The 17451-nt window shown below is 35.7% G+C and overlaps 1 non-coding gene across 1 annotated transcript; it reads left to right on the top strand.

Moving 5' to 3' along the window:
• Positions 1-11780: 11780 nt before the first annotated feature.
• Positions 11781-11883, top strand: LOC119866478. Its single transcript, XR_005380227.1, has one exon. It is a non-coding gene; the product is annotated as a U6 spliceosomal RNA (small nuclear RNA).
• Positions 11884-17451: the final 5568 nt, after the last annotated feature.

Below are 17451 nucleotides of genomic sequence, written 5' to 3'. Positions count from 1 at the left end.
TAGGCATAAGTCACCATTATCACATTTTTGAGGGCAGTGCTTTGATGTGCTTCATTAGATTTTTGCATGGTCAACTCTGAAGGGAGAGACAGAAAAGTCACATTCAGGAAAAGCTCTTCAAGGCAGCACACCAGAGGAAAATAAGAAAAATGAGGTAACACCAAGTGTAAAGTAAACCAGGCAAAGGGCCAAGAATTTTTATGCAAGGGAAGACCAGAGACAATCAGCTCTCCCAAACCTACAGCTCCCAGCTCCTTTCAAATGGCAAGAGACAAAGAACACTCTTCTTAGGCAATTCTTAAAAGTCGAAGCCAAATGAGCCACCTCACCTCCACTGCTGTCATAGGACATCCCCTCAGAGGTCACTGAGGCCCTCAGATTAGTGGCTCTACTGACGTCATTCCAGTCACATGGTGAGATGTTCACAGCGTGTGGACATTTCCACTCTGTTCTACATTAATTTTGCGTTGGGGTTACTCTCTCAAGCAAAATGAAAGTGGAAGAATGAAATGTTCAAGTCATTTGATCACAGTTGGGTGGTACAGACTTTGTGCTTTCACTCAAAGTTCCCAGAACTGGGAGGGTACTCTCTCCTCTCTCATTTCAAGTACTTTTGGTCTTTCAAAATGAAAAAAAAAGTAAGCTTTATATCATAACAGCTAGAAATTAGCTGATGCTTTGGCACACTCTGAGACTGTCTTCTGACAATATTGCACAACTGCCTCTACCCCGCAGCTCTTGCTCCATTTTAGAAGGCCTGGAACCAACACTGTGTTCCTTGATCTATCACTTAATGCTTTAGAAACAAAGTGCTCTACTTTATGAACCAGTACTTCATGAACCAATTGACAAACTCAGTTGCATTATCTACTGGAACATTTTATTGATTTCATGGCACTTCACTTGAAAACCAATTTGTGGGGATTTAGGTCACACTTTGATAATTCAGCCTCTGAAAGCCTAACCTCTTTTTATTCACTGGTCATATCTGAACACCCAGGAGTATAACAAAGAGTCACATGATTCCATATCACAAGCTGGAAATGTGATTAATTGCTGTAAAATCGAAATTTTGCTACTGCCCTTCAAAGTTATCTGATTAGCATGAAATGGTACCACAAACAGGATCAGGAGAATAGATGCTATTTATGTATACATTTGTATTTCTTTTTAACATTATTGTGAAAAGATAGCCTATCCCTGCTTATGACATTAAATACTGAGCAGTTTCCTAATCCAAGAATTGAGAACTTTTGATTCCTGATACATAACAGTTGTTATTTACTGTAGTGGTCAATAGGTACATTTTTAAAAGAAAATTTGGCTTTGTTCTTTGCCTGGTTGTTTGGAGGTTTGCCCATATGCTAATCGTTTGCTGCCAGTCTGATGCTTGCTCATTTTTGCTGAATGATTCAGACTCAAACAAACAGGTTTCTTCTCTCTCAACCATCTCTCACCCAGTCTGTCTTAAGCTCATTAATTCTGTGGCCCAGTGACCTTTGAACAGATCAATCTTTCCTTGAGAGTCATCTAGTTACCATATTTAAAAGCTATATTATATATTTTGGGTCAATATAAACTTTTCTAAAAAGTGCTCGTGAACTGTTTTCCCACTAGAATTCCCAAAAGGGCAGTGATTTTCTACACATCACAGAGAGACACAAGAAGCTAGGGATATTTTCCTCTGCTGGTTCCAGAGTAAAGGGCCGAAGACCTCAGGGTTTCTTCTGTCTCCCTGTGATCACACACATCACTGATGGCCTGAGGCACTCATACATTTCAGGGAGCTCTCCAGCCTTCTCTTGAACTAATTCCCTCCAGAGCCTCTGTTCAAGTGTGACTCATCACTTTACAAAGCCACTGCCTCCCTGTACTCCTCCTGCCAAATGTGGAGGGCATGTCTTTCCCATTGGATTCCTGCCACTGCTTTCATACATTTGACGTAATCTTCTTTTCCATTGTTTTTGTGCATCAGATTGTACAAAACTGTAGACAACCCCCCCCCACCAACCCCCCCCCCCCCCCACACACACACACACACACAACGGAGAAAATCTAAAAACCTGCAAAAATGACTCTGTTTGAGGCTTTCAGTTATCCTGGAGTATTCTTTGGCTGTGAAAATCTCCACCAGTTTGAACAGGGAGTTTTAATTTTGTTCTGTTTGTGTGTTTTTGGTGGGAAAGTGGGGTACTGGAAGGCTTCATATGATTGAGGAAAGTCAGAGAGATTAGAGGAGACATAAAAATATAATTAGACGTGAAAAAGTTAAAACAATTTTTAAATAGATAAAGAACACTTGTAGTCAAATTGATCATCCGAGCAGACGCTCGATCTTACTAGAAATTTCATGGCAACAGAAATATTCATCACATCCTGCCTCTGCCTGGACTTTCCTCCATTAATTATCCCCTCTCTTCTCAGTACTGTCAACCTTTTCCTTTCCACTGGCCTCATTTTTGTAGGCTAGAAACACACTCAAGTCTCTCCCCTCTTGGGAATAAATACTTCCTTAACGGTCTCCATTCTAGCTACTGCACCTTCTCCTTTAAGATTTTTCTTTTTCCTTTTAGTTTAGCTTCTAGAACAAGCAATCTACATGAACCGTCTCATAAAATTTAGTTCTTTCCCTTATTGATTACAAGCCTTCTATCCCTGCATTACTGCTATGCAAAAATGAGTCTCTATGTTACTAATTCCAACTTTATTAGTATTCTTGGATATAAGGGACTGACAGTTTATTTCAATCTGGGCCAAGCCAAAAGGGCAGTTATTTTTATTATTGTGGTTATTGTTTTTTAGCTCTTTTACCAAAAAAGTACATAGCTGGAGCTAACTTTAGGTACACTGACCTAGGACTTACTGTCACTTTCCCACTCTGCCTCCTATTTTAGCTTTATTTCTTGGCCATGCTTCATGGTGGCAAACGGTGACAAGATTTACCTCTAGATTTACCTTCCCAGGGCTCCAAATGGGGCAGAGAAAGTTTGTTTGACCAGATCTCCATGTAACTCCCAGGGTTAACTTGGTCAGCATGAGTCACATCCCAACTGTTAAGCAAAGCAGTCCAAGGACTATGACATTCTGACTGGTTAAGGCCTGTGGCATGTGCATTCTTTGGAATCAAGCAGGGCCTTGAATTTCAGCTCTCATAGTTTTTAGTCATAGTAACAATATGGCTACACCTACCATATCATATACTTTGCAGCGAATATCAGTTCTTTGTAATGTCCACGTGACCTACATGTTAAACATTATGAAGATGATAGACGTCTGAACAACTTAATTGGTCCAACTCTAAAACTTAATAAAAAGAATTTGAGGTCTACACTCAAGTTTGTTCAGTTTAAAAATTGTGCTTTTCCCAGAGCACCATGCCAAAATACTATACTAGGAGCACTCATCACAGAGCCAGGACATGCTAACTAATGATAGTTACTTTTCTTTTCTCTGTCCATGCAATTCCAATCATGTCATAATTCTTGGATATTTCATCTTGAAGACCCCTCCTTAGGCTGGCTCCTGTCTACTTTAAATGGTTTCATCTCTCACCATTTTCCCCAGGTTGTTCTGAACCGTTTATTCTTCCCTCGACATCCCAGGTCCCCCCTTACTTGTCTGAAATTTTGAATAGAAAATGCATTCTTTCCATCTGGCCCCGTTCCCCCACGGCAAATTATTCATTTTTCAAGTCTGACCTCGAGCATTTACTTTCTTCTGTGTTCCCCTGTGCTCATACATGCCTCCATTACGGAAACGAGCAGGGTGTAGTGGGTCCCATATGCTCTTCCCACTGTGCTGTGAAATCTCCGAGTCCAGTCCATGGATCAGGTCATGTTCTTTTCACATTCCCAGGGACACAGTGCAGGTACTATATAAATGTTTGTTGAATGAATAAATGTATATACAAAGAAATGAATATTTTTCCCCAAATGGCCCAAACTCTCTTTCCCAGCATAAACTTTGTTAGATACAAGCAATAACCAGACAAAGTGACAGAAAGAGAGAGAGAGACTGCTGAAAAAAACCCTGCCATACAGAGGAACTATAGAGAAAACCTTTTCTTATCTTTTATATAATTAAAGGATCACCAATACATAACCAATTATTATAAGGAAGTAGAGAATTTTGGCTGCTTGCCTCCTAAAACAATTCTCGATAAGCCCCTTGAATTACCTTCATTTTGTGCTCATTCCTCTACCTTTTTTGATGTTGTAACTGCTCTGGTCTCTAGATCTTTATCAGCCTGGACTGTGGAAAAAGTCTCCCCTCACCCCTTTCAATCTGCATAGGCCTCTCTGCAAACCACCTTCCATATGGCCGCACGATTCTATTAATAAAACAAAACAAAACAAGAAATCCTTCTATAGGCTTGTTTTCTGTAAACTCCAGACTGCATGCACCTATCATTTCAAGACTCTTACTTTTCTTGTGCTGCTGCTTTTATATGGAATCCTCTTCTCACTTTGTCTGCTTGGTGAGTACAAGCTCAATCATTGCAACCATCATTTTATCTATGAAGACTGGTCAGATCTCCCCACATATAACCAACTGCTTCTTTTCTTTTCCCTAGAGGTACATGCTTTTATCAAAAAGCCTACAGCACTTTATTTCTTGTATTTATTTATTTTTATCTTTCCCACTAGATGATAAGGCCCTTATTAGAAGGGACTGTGTCTTATTTATCTTGTTCCCTGGTACCTAGCCCAGTGCACAGAACATAAATATTTGATGGTTAGGATGAAAAGAAGGAAGAAAGAAAAGATAGAAATACAGAAAGAATGAAGTCTCCTTTCACTTTTGTTTTAGGCCTTTGAGATTTAAATCCCTAGAGAGAAAAATTTCTAATAGAATAAAGGAGAAAAGAGTTGTCTATATCAAAATTGCTTTTGCCAACAATAGCTTTTGTTGCAATACAGGGAAGTATATATATTCATGGATTCTTTGGTCTGGAGTTTTCACTTGTAAGACTTTAATTCTCCCAGGAATTGCCTTTTCTTCAGTTAGCTTAAAGACCTATTGATAATTGTTGGGGAATAAAATCCAAAAAGACTACATTCTTATCTCTGTGCCAAAATAAATAAATATGAATAGGTAGATTATCTCTGTTAACTATATATTTCTTCCCCCAATAAATTGACTTGATTCTTAATGAGAAAAAAATTGAAACATAAAAAATATTTTCTGTCTTAAAGTCGATACTAATTATTTTACTATTGCTTCAACGTATATTTTGTTTCTTCATCTAGTAGACACTACTGAATTTTTTTTCTATAAAATCCTTTCTCTCTTAGCATCTGTAATGCTGCTTTCCTGGTTGATGAAAGACTGTCCAAGATTGTTGGGGGGGAAGCCGGCGAGGACTGACTCTATTCCTCTTGGCCTGAAGAATTTAATTTGGCTACTGATGCTAGGCTCAGAGTCTCTGGGAGCAGAAAGATGAAGGATGAGATCAATTCTTTTGGATATTTTCATAAGGAAGTAGAGCCCCCTATTCAGATACTGAAACCCTGAACACAAGTCACCCAGATATTTGGGGACTGAAAACCAGAGCACTGAACAGAAACTTATTCCCTCTATTATTATTATTATTATTATTATTATTATTATTATTATTATATGACAGATCATGGGGAAACCATATTAATTCACTGTTGTCTCACTTGAAAAATGGATTTAACACATATTCAATAAGTAGAGTGATGGTTTATTATATTATTTTTAATGTTTTAATATATTTTTAAAATATGATGCTCCTTAGAAGCAAATTTGTTAGTTTTATGTATTTGTATATATTTTTAAAAGGAAACCCTCTGAGACAAAGCATATTTATTGCATGTACCTAAACACACATATAAGTACATAAATTATTATTTATGGGCCTATAGTATTCATCAAAGCACATTCAAAAACTAAGTTTTTTGAATTGATTTTCAAAATGATCAAAAGATATGTGATATCTATATGATATACTATATACCTGTGTGTATGCATACACACAAATATCTACATATGCCCACATAATCTTAGGATAGTTTTAAAATATAGCACCCAAAATATATCAGTTATTATAATTATTTAAAATGTTGATTATGTATAAATGCTTAAAAATAGAAAATTAGAAATATTTATCTTGGAAGCATTCTAATCACTTCCAGTCACTTCCAGTTTGTCACTGATCCATTCGAGTCAATTTTTGTTTATACTCTTAAAACTTAAAAAAAGAAAAAAAAAAAAGAAAGAAATAGCTTTTTGGGGGTTCAAAATGCTAATATATATATTCAATTCAATTTTCTTGATTTCATTTTTAAAAAGGTTTTTATTCATATATTCATGAGAGACAGAGAGAGAAAGAAAGAAAGGCAGAGACATAGACAGAGGGAGAATCAGGCTCCACGCAGGGAGTCCGATGTGGGACTCGATCCCGGGATTCCAGGATCATGCCCTGAGCCGAAGGCAGACGCTCAACTGCTGAGCCATCCAGGCGACCCACAAATTTTCTTAATTTCAAAAGAAATGTTTCTCATTCACTAGTTTTCTCACCACTGAAACATTGGAAAAATATCATGAAATAATTTGTTAAACAGACTATTTGGTGTTCTGTAGACTGAAATGTCAGTGAAACTAAATTTAAACATTTTGAAGCCTTATTTATGTCAAACTGAGTTACCACTGAGGCTTTATGTGTTCTTATCTCTCAGATCTGTCTCCTCCAGCAAAACGAGCCCTTTGATTTAGCACTGATAGTTATATATGTAACTGTAAGATTTCTTTTAAAAGTGCTTCCATACACAGTTAATCTTAAAATTTATTTTTCAGGCAGTTTGTATCAAATACTGACAAAAGAGACTGCTTAACACTGGAAGCTCTTGACTTGAAACTCTGCTTAGTAACTTTGAGTACAAATAAGTAATTGTGTCTTCAATTTTGTACGCTCAAAGAAAAAGTACAGACAAGAAAGAATTATCTGTGAAATTAGCAATAGATTTCACATTGAAACATTGCTAGTTTCCTGTGAAAATCTACTTTTAAAATGAATATAACAACAGCACAGGAATCCACATATTAATATCAATACTCTCAGAAATGAATACCCACTGACAGGACACCTTCCCAATTTAGTTTTAAAGGAGCCATGGGGAACACTTTATAGGCTCACGAGTGAAGGCAACAGATAGGCCACTTTATTATTTTGGAGCAGGTATCACATATTCTGAAATTGCAGTGTTTTCCTGATTTCAGCAAAGACAAAGTATGCCCTATGTGTATCTCATGGTGACTTGGAGTAAAGCCAAAGTACACAGCTCTGGAGTTCTGAGGGTTAAATCATCATATACTATCAATCGGAACAACACATTGATTCAAGTCATTTGCCCTAAAAGCAACTTAGGAATAAACTCAAGTAAAGCTGGTTAGAACAAGTCCATCCCTGTTTTTAGGAAGCTAAAAATGTGGGAATTTAGTTTTTCAGAGACACTCTGAAGTATACATGTAAACAAAAGCAGTGTCTAATTATTAAAAATAAGTTTCTTTAATAATAGGTCATTTAGGTTCCTTTGAGGTAGGTTTTCTGCCATATATTTAAAACACTTATTTCCAACTCGGTAAAAAAGCAACATAACAAATCATCCAAGTTAGTCAATTCTTAACTCCAAAATAAGCTGAATGCTGAAAACATCACTTAGTATTTTTAAAATACTTTATAAATTTGAATTTATATTTAAATAGAAGTCAGTCTTGCTCAGAAAGTCTGAGAAATCTTGGCTTAATAACTATTTTTTTAAGTTAGTTAATGGCGAGCAACTGGAACATACTACAAATGGCTGATGGTAATCAAATAAATGCACCTATTAAAAATCCATGTACCCATAGCTCTGAGGGATTTTGTTATTCATCAGTGAAAACCCTTGTAACAACTACATTTGATTCCCCACAATCATTCATGCTCAGAAACATCCAAACCAAAAGTTAATAAATATTTTCATCCTGTATTAAGCGATATTATAAAGGCCTGGGCATGATAATGAAGTGAGAAACATTTACTGGCATACCAGAGTGGTGTAAAAATAGTAATAACCTTTGACAACAAAAAGCTTAGTCAACTCATAGGGACAGTCGCTTTCTGCCCTAGAAATGAAATCAATATTACCTGGAAAATCAGAAGACTCTGCAACCTAAAATGGTATTTACCTTGAAACTTATAAAACAAAGCATTTCTGGTGAGAAGAATTGATCTTTTCAAATTGCATAATGGCATCATATTTGCAACTACAGGCACACTGAAATATTCAACTCTGCTTAATTGCTAACACTGTACTTCTGAAAGAGGCAAATGTTAGGAATATTTGTTAAAATCAGTTGAAATGTGTACTATTTAACTAGTTTAAACTAATTAGCCACTATCTTGTTTCTTTAGGAAAAAAACTGACATTGTAATAAAACTAGAAGTATGATACACATAGATGCCTTTAAAACCAGCTGCTAGTCCCCAGGACCATAATCATGGGCTTTGCCCTTTGATAAGTAACATGGTAATTCTTATGGGCTTTTTGTGTGATAACTTCTGGGAACCAGTGAGAAGAAAATTTTTACTTTATGCTGCTTGAACTGCAGAACAGATACAGAAATGCATTTCTGTGCACTGTTATATTGTGAATGAAATGCAAATAGAGCCCACTGGGCCTGAGTGCTACAGGCTTTCGACCACAAAGCCACTTATGTTTAGCTTTTGCGCCTTCTGGTGATTATACTTGAAACTAAGTACTGATATGATATTTAGAAATTTCGTTATATTTTCTAAAATAATGAATGCTTGTACTTGGAAAATTGCTTGAAGTCCTATTTCACAGTCCTTTAAAAAAAGAGGAAAAATCAAAGCCTATTTACTAGAATACAATCAAGGGTCCCATAATTCAAAGATAGTTATCCTACTTCTACACGTGCCTTTGTTGACAACTAGCAGTAAAGGTGAACTGAAGAAGTTGTTAAACACTTTAACTGCCAGATTCTTTAACTTTATCAATTATGTGATGTAAAGATAAATTAGAAATACACACACAGAGACACACATACACACACACACATATATAATGTGTATAATGCTGTGGGGATGCTGTGGGAATCAAGGATAAGAAAATGTGTATTCTATTTGGGCAAGGACATATTGACAGAAATAGTTTTAAAACAATAGAAACACCCCCCCAAAAGATATATTTTCGAAGAAATTCAGAGAGAAGTTTAAGGTTTTGATATTGTGTGTCATCACCTTATTTTCTTTAATGGTATGTGGTACAGATAAATAACACAGAAGAGGGATTCCTGGATGGCTCAGCGGTTTAGTGCCTGCCTTTGGCCCAGGGCGCGATCCTGGAGACCCCTGATCGAATCCCACATCGGGCTCCCGGTGCATGAAGCCTGTTTCTCCCTCTGCCTGTGTCTCTGCCTCTCTCTCTCTCTCTCTCTCTGTGACTATCATAAATAAATAAAAATAAGACACAGAAGAATAAATGCCTGAATTCTGAAAATTAAAAAAAAAAATTGCTGAGTGAAGCTAAAGAAGCCCTAAATAATTAAAAAGATATACCTTATTCATGGGTCAGGAAGACTGACATTATTAACATGTCACTTCTTCTCAAATTGATCTATAATTTCATGCAATCATATCAAAATCATAACAGGATTTTCCTTTTGTTTTTTTATCTTTGGCTAGGACTTGGCAAACATTGAAAATTCACCTGGAAATATAAACAACATAAAATAGCCAAAAAGCTTCAGAAACAAAATTGGAAGGCTTACACTACCTGATTTCAAAACACATTATAAAGCTATAAATCTAAGGTAGTGTGGCCTTGGCCTCAAGATAGACAACTATATCAATGGAGTAGAATTAGCTGTTCAGAAATAGGCCCAAGCTTACATAAACAAATCATTTTTGACAAAGCTGCAAAGGCAATTCAATGCAGAAAGAATAGGCTTTCAGCAAAAGGTGCTCAAACATTTGGAAATTCACATGCAAGAAAATGCACTTAGATTCATATTTAGTACCATATAAGAAAAATACTCAAAATGGATCATAGATTTGAATGTAAATTTCTAAAACCATAAAACTTCTTGGAAAAAAAGAAAAAGAGAAGACCTTAACTACTTTGGGTTGTTAAAGATTTCTCAGGACACCAAAAGCATGATCCATATAAGAAAAAACTAATACCTTAGGCTCAAAATTAGAAACTTCTGTTCTTCAAAAGACACTTTTAGGATGATAAACAGACAAGCCACACTGGAAGAAAGTATTTGCAAAGAAAGAAGAAATAAGAAATGATACGGTAGGTGAATTGTGCACTCCCAAAATTTATGTCCTAATCTCTGGCCATGAAAAAGAAAAAAAGAAAAAGAAAAAAGAAAGAAAGAAGAAGAAAGAAAGAAAGAAAGAAAGAAAGAAAGAAAGAAAGAAAGAAAGAAAGAAAGAAAGAAAGAAAAGAACTTTGTAGATGTGAGGTAAATTAAGGATTTTGAGATGAGGAGATTACCCTGGAATATATGGGTGGACCCTTAATGCAATCACATGTTCTTTATAAGAGGAAGGCAGAGGAAGCCTTGACCATAGAAGATAAGGCAGCCACGTGAGGGAAGCAGAGTCAGAGAGAGATGTTATGCCACTGGCTTTGAAGATGGAGGAGGGGAAAAGACCGTGAGCCAAAGAATTCAAGAAGTTCAGCTCTAGATGCTGGAAAAGACAAGGAACAGGATTTTCTGATACCACCTTGATTTTAGCTGAGTAAAACTGATTTCTGGCACTTAGCTTCCATAACTGTCTGTGAATGCTCATAGCAACTTTATTTGTAATGGATAACAACTGGCAATGGCCCCAACATCCATAAAGAAGCAAATGAATAAACCAATGGTGGTATATCCATACAATGGAATGAAACTCAGAAATAAGAAAAAAGGAACTTGTGATACATAAGAAACATGGATAAATCTCAAAATAATAATTCTGGGTGAAAAAGGCCGGATCAAATAAAAGAGTGTACATACTGCAAGGTTCTATTTCTATAAAACTGTGTAAAATGAAAACTAATCACTAGTGACAAAAAGCAAGTAAGTGGGTACTTGGGAAGATGATGGCATGGGAAGGACAGAAGGAAAGAATTCTTAACAGGCATGAACAAACTTTGGGGATGACAGATGGTTTTACAGATGTATACACATGTCAAAACTTACCAAACTGTACCCATAAGCAGTTCATTGTATATAAATGATACCCCATTCAAACTATTAGAAATAAATAAAGTGTATTTTGATGATCTATTTTCACTTCAGAAATGGATCTACATTTCAAAATCACAGACTGTTAATCTTGAAGACATTTGTTTTTGCAGGGTATGTGAGACCACCACAATATTTTAGATGCCTCAACTTGTTTACTCATTTGATTTGTAGTCAAATTTTATATTATTTATATATTATATCTCAGTAAACTCTTCTTCTACTATGAAATAATACCCATAGGTAACATCTATTAACAAGTCATGTTTAGTTTTCCAATTCAATAAAACTACCTCAAGGAGGAACAAATGTCTCAGTTCAATAAAAAAAGAAAATATGAGTTATATTATCTATAATTTGTCTAGAATATGAACAACTGGTAGAACTACAGTAAAGAAAACAGTAAAGATCTAAGGAAAATTCATATGAAATACAATTATGTAAAATATAATTATTGTGCATACAAAAATTAATAACCTAGTTTCTATTCCACTCTAAATTCTAGTATTTCATGCTTGCTTCTGGAGCACACATACTGAAACAGGAATAATACAGAGAAAATTAGCATGGCCCCTGTGCAAGTATGACACACAGGTTTATGAGCATTTCATATTTTTTTAATTTAAAATAAAAAAAATAAATTCTGGTATTTCTATGCTCTCTTCATCTTTTTTTTTTTTTAAGATTTTATTTATTTATTTGAGAGAGAGTCAGCATGAGCGGGTTGGGAGGGGCAGAGGGAGAAGCAGACAACAGGATCATGACCTGTGCTAAAGGCAGACACTTAACCAGCTGATCCACCCAGGTACCCCACTCTCTTCATCTTTTGAGTTATTTATAACTCAAATATTTATAAAACACATTTATAAAACAATTTATAAAATACATTTATGGAGTACCAACTTACATTTAAACACAATGTTTAGCTTCTAAGTACTTACAGAGAAATAAGAAAGTCCATGCCCTAAAGAAGCTGACAGGTTAGGAGGAGAGCTCAATAATTTAAGAAAAAAGATAAAAAAGAAACTAGACCATAAATTAATGCTATGATGTCTACATAAAAGGACTCGCTGAAGATAAGGGAATCATGGAATGAACAGTAAAAATGAGAATCATGATTAAGGCATACTCCCTGGCTTAACTTAAACAAAACTGAAATTTTCTTGATTATATTATATAGGAGTAAAATAAAATATTAAAAGGCCGACTTCTTTATTTCCTCCTTCTATCTTTCAGTTTTATATGTAAGGAATGTTTTGTCTACTATAGATAGAATCTGGATGCCTGATTGATGCAGCCAACTCATGGCTGCCCATTGTCATGAAAAGCTGCTGGGTTATAAACCAAATCTACACAGTTCATAAATATTCTTTTCTAACAAATACAGAGCATGCATTTCAAGCTTTTAAGCCATTCATGAAGATCCACTTTTTTTTTTTTAGATCCACTTTTCAAACAGCAAACTCAATAGCAATGTTTACTACACCATGAAAATAAGAGAAAACAAAACCATTCTCATTTTGTATTTCCTTTGTCAAAATATTTCACCAAACACAATTCTAACCATAACTTCAAAACTATTTATAATTTGCAAACCTACTACTGAATTACAGAAATCATTACCAAATTTCCTGCCAAGAATTTAAAAGTCTTTAAGGCACTTTCCTGCATGAACCATGTAAAATAGTGGCTGCCTAAGCTATGCTGAGTTACTGTGTCTCTTGTCAAAAAATTCCAATAACCCAAAGCCAAAAATTGAGATTAGTTTCAATCTGGTGGCTAAGGCCCCAACATAAAAGTCCTGAACTGCCAGCAGCCATATTTCCCACCTTGAGAATAGGAATTGTGACAGGATCCTGATGTGTTGAGAGAGGCAGAGTCATAAGTTGGGAGGAAAGGCATTTCTATTCCTTGTTAATAAGAGAACTGCCTTGCTGCCTTGATGTTTTTCTTTCTTTCTTTCTTTCTTTCTTTTTTTTAATGTTTTTCTTAAAGCAAAGTTGCCAAAACTTTCTTGGATTCTAAGAGCCCAAAGCTTTTTGCTTAAGCTAGTTCAAGTTATAATTTTTAAAAATTACAAAATTTTTGCAAAATCAAGAAGAAACAATATGAAAGAGAAAAACATTAATAACTATTCTTTCTCTAAGGTATAAATTATCATATAGCCATAATAATTAAGGCAGTAGGATTCTAAGGGTGGAATATAGAGATAAATTAATATAAGATTCAAAACCAGAATCATATCAACTATATATCAAAGAGAAAGGATAAATTCTTTTAAAAATGCTAGGGTCAAGTGCTGACCTAACTGGAAATAAATATGTTCAGATACCTTCCTGACAGCTGGCACTAAATCACATTTCAGGTATATTAAAAATTTTACCTATGAAAAATGAATGTAAAAGTACTAGAAAGAAATTTATTTGGTTACTTATATGAGAATGTGACCAGCCTTTTTAAACAAAGTCACAGCTAGAATGTAAGAAAGGACTTAGACTTGAATTTGAAAAATTCAAATTAAAAAGTTGACTTAGAATAGAAACTTTTACATGAAAAAATGGCAAAAAAGGTAACATACATCAACTGAGACAAAGACTAAATGTCCTTGATATATAAAATGCTTTTTAAAAAAAGGACAAAAATGCATATAGAAAAATGGACTAAGAACACAAAGAGGCAATTTTACAAAAAAAAAAAAAAGAAAAAGAAAAGAAATCTGTAATAAACACAAGGCAAAGTAGTCAACCTCATTCTAAAAGGGGATACAATTTTCAACTGTGAGATTGACAGATGAATAAATGACTGAATACAGTATTGGTGAAGGTATAAAACATTCTTACATGGTTTTAACTGTGATATAAATTTACATGGCTTCCTGGGAGAACAATCTGGTAACTTAAGATATAGACTCTATGACTCATACTCTGCTTCTAGGAATTTAATATAAAGAAATAATTGTGTAAGTCCATAGCCATAAAAGAACTAGGAGATTCACCAAAAACTGTTTTTTTTTTTTTTTGAGGCTGTCCCCAAGGGCACAAAAACTGTTTTTTAATACAGAATCAAATAGTATAATAAGTGCTCAAATGCAAAAGACTTGTTAATTATGACAAAAAGCATATAGGGGAATGTAAGTAGTCATTAAAAGTGATAATTTAAACATATATTTATTGACATAGGAATAAATTATAGGTTATTAACTAAGAATGGAAATTTATAAAATGCTATACTATTTCTTAGAAGTATATACACACATGTATGTAGAATATTTGATATCCTAACAATTGAAAGGAGCAAGGAAAACCTCTTTTCAGGCTATAAACTATATGCCAAATATCCAAGCGGTCTCAGCTTCTGCTTACAAGTGCATGCTAACACTTTTACTACTAACTTTTTACTACAAAGAAGAGTGCACCTGTTTATTCCTCTTAGTTCTGATGAATTAGTTGCTGACCTAAGAGATGTTAAATTAAACCCTGTGTTAAAATTAAGCTCTGAGAGCTGACTTACGCTATATGTGAGAATGGCAAATGTTTTCTACATTATCCCATCAGCTCTGACCAGCTTTGTTAAGTCTCAGACTTAAGTCTTTCCAAGTTAACTAAGAGGATTAAAATATGGACACAGAAACGTTAGCACCCAGGCCTGAGTTTCAAAATCATGCAGGACCAAGAATCATGGACTCATACACAGCTGCTTATTGCTACCATTTTTCCTCTTAATGGGGAGGAAATAGAACATGCTATTCCTCCGTTTAACGTTGACATACCTCCCTTTAATGCTGCAATTAAAATCTGTGAGGTTAGATGGCTTAGACTATGGGCAGTAGACAATATTCCTTGTTCCTATTTTCCTCATCACCTTCCAAAACGTAAATCTCTGTGTATCTATACTCTCCTGTATTCTAATACCTATAATGCTCTGGGCTTCTTTGACCTGACCCAAATTTCTACTCCATTATTTCTCCTAGATCCTTGATTTTATCCTCTTGAACTTTCAATTCATGAAAAAAAAAATTCTATGTTCCCTAAACATTCCCTTCTCTTCCTTTTCTCAACAGAAACCTTTCTCTGCCCACCAACCATGACAGAAGCATGTATGCACCACTGGATTTCCTTCAAAGAAGAGCTTACTGACCAGCTGAAGGGAATGTGTTTTGCCGCCATCTACAGCTGTCAGTTCCTTCCTGGTTGGCCACAATGGGAGTCTCTTTGTCTAAAGTCACACTATTCTTGGGAGCAGGTTGCTAAATGAGTAAGGTAAGACTAAAAGGCCAGCCATTTTAATTCTGGTGGGCTATACTCACTCAAATGCTCCCTGCAGGGTTAGTAAGATTACATCAGCTCTCCCTTGCAATTTACTTTTTCATTTGCCAAATTTGACTTCTTCCTCCTTCCTTTCACAGCTGTTAATTCCTAGTAAGCAATTTGGCTTTTGAACTCCATTTGGTGTCTGTCTCCTTCCAGAAATACAACCAACCTGTGATCACTGGTGTTAGTAGTGGTCCAATAAGCAATTGATAAATTGGGACTTGGGAGCTTATCATTCATCACCTGGCTGACAATGAGGAGCCCTGATGGCAGATGGAACAGCTTCTGGCACAAAGTGGCCTTTAAATTGTTAAAACTGTCACTGGCTATGAATTGGAAGGGTGCCCATGAAATGGGCAGTGAATCTAGAGAGAATATATATATGCTCATGGCAGTGATGAATATCTTGGCCAGTTGTTCAGGGGCATAGAAGGGAAAAGACAAGACAATCAGGAGAATAAGGTGTCCTGTTTGGCAGGGGTAATTGCTCCTGATCATTAGAAGAAATGTTCCTATAAAATGCTGCCCATTACAGTGGGAGTGGGGAGGAATATGTGTGGAATCTAGATGATCCTCATTGTGCCTTTTTGTACTTTGCCCAATTTTGAAAGTAAATAAAAATACAGTGAACCCAACCTGAGAAGAACATAGTTAACAAAAGGCTCAGGCCCCTGAGTTTAGTAGGGCTTGGGTCATGCCATCAAGTTAGCCAGCAAGGACAGGTTGAGGATGAGCTATTGTGGTTCCTAAAATTAACAGAAAATCATGGTAGAGGTCTTGCCTCAATCTGAGTCACAATTTCACAATGCCTAGTTCTGAATTGGTTGTTACAGAGGAAAAACAAGACATGTGGCATATAAGGATTTACTAAATTGGGACACCTGGGTGGCTCAGTGGTTGAGCATCTGCCTTTGGCTCAGGGCATGGTCCCAGAGTCCCAGGATCGAGTCCCACATCGGGCTCCTTGCATGGAGCCTGCTCTCCCTCTGCCTATGTCTCTGCCTCTCTCTCTCTGCCTCTCTCATGAATAAATAAATAAAATTGTTTTAAAAAAGGATTTACTAAATTGAGGAAATATTAAAACATTTCCTCATTACATCATCATTAGAAATTGCTTTACAGTCTAATTGCAAGAACCTCTCAAACTCCTGAGAAAGCATTTTTTCCTTCTACAAGAAGAGTAGTTGATAGTGAATGTGCCGAAACATTTGTCTTTCTCATTTGAGAGTCAGGATCTGCTGGAGTTTTGACTTCTACTGTAGGGTTTTCAATTTAATGCTTTGGAAGATTCAAAATACTAACATTGGAGAAATATATGGATGGTACTGTGCCAGGGTGAGTAGAACAACGATTCTGAGCCATGATTAGGTCATGCTGTTAAAATGGAATAGGGATGTTAAATCTTCAGCCAAAGATTCCTCTTGGCTATTACCCACAGGGACATTTCTACAAGCTTTCTTGATAACAAATCCATGATTTTATATAGAGAGGCAATGTACTAAGTCCCAAACAATGAATATTGCTCAAAGTCAATCATGACAATCCCATTTGCCTTTCAACTACCAGCTTCCCAGCCGGTCTTGCAGCCAGGGTGGTCATGGGTCTCAGCTACGATCAATGAAATAGAAGGAAATATAAAGCAGGATAAGAACGCATGTAACCAAGTTTGTAGATTATTTGGTAAATATTAAACTGAGGATGTTCTCATATGATGTAGTTCCTATTATTAAGCCCTAAAAGGAAGTGCCAGTAATGAGTACTCTCAGACATCTGAAAAATCATGAATAAATTAGTGAATTTTCTCCATGAAGTGGGAGGTAAAAATTCATCTGCTGAACATGAGGTAGAAAGAGAATCATGGATTAAAAGAAGTAGA

The sequence above is a fragment of the Canis lupus genome, chromosome 27 (genome assembly GCF_011100685.1).
Source record: "Canis lupus familiaris isolate Mischka breed German Shepherd chromosome 27, alternate assembly UU_Cfam_GSD_1.0, whole genome shotgun sequence".
Taxonomy (NCBI): domain Eukaryota; kingdom Metazoa; phylum Chordata; class Mammalia; order Carnivora; family Canidae; genus Canis; species Canis lupus.
This window is presented reverse-complemented; position numbering and strand designations above follow the sequence as displayed.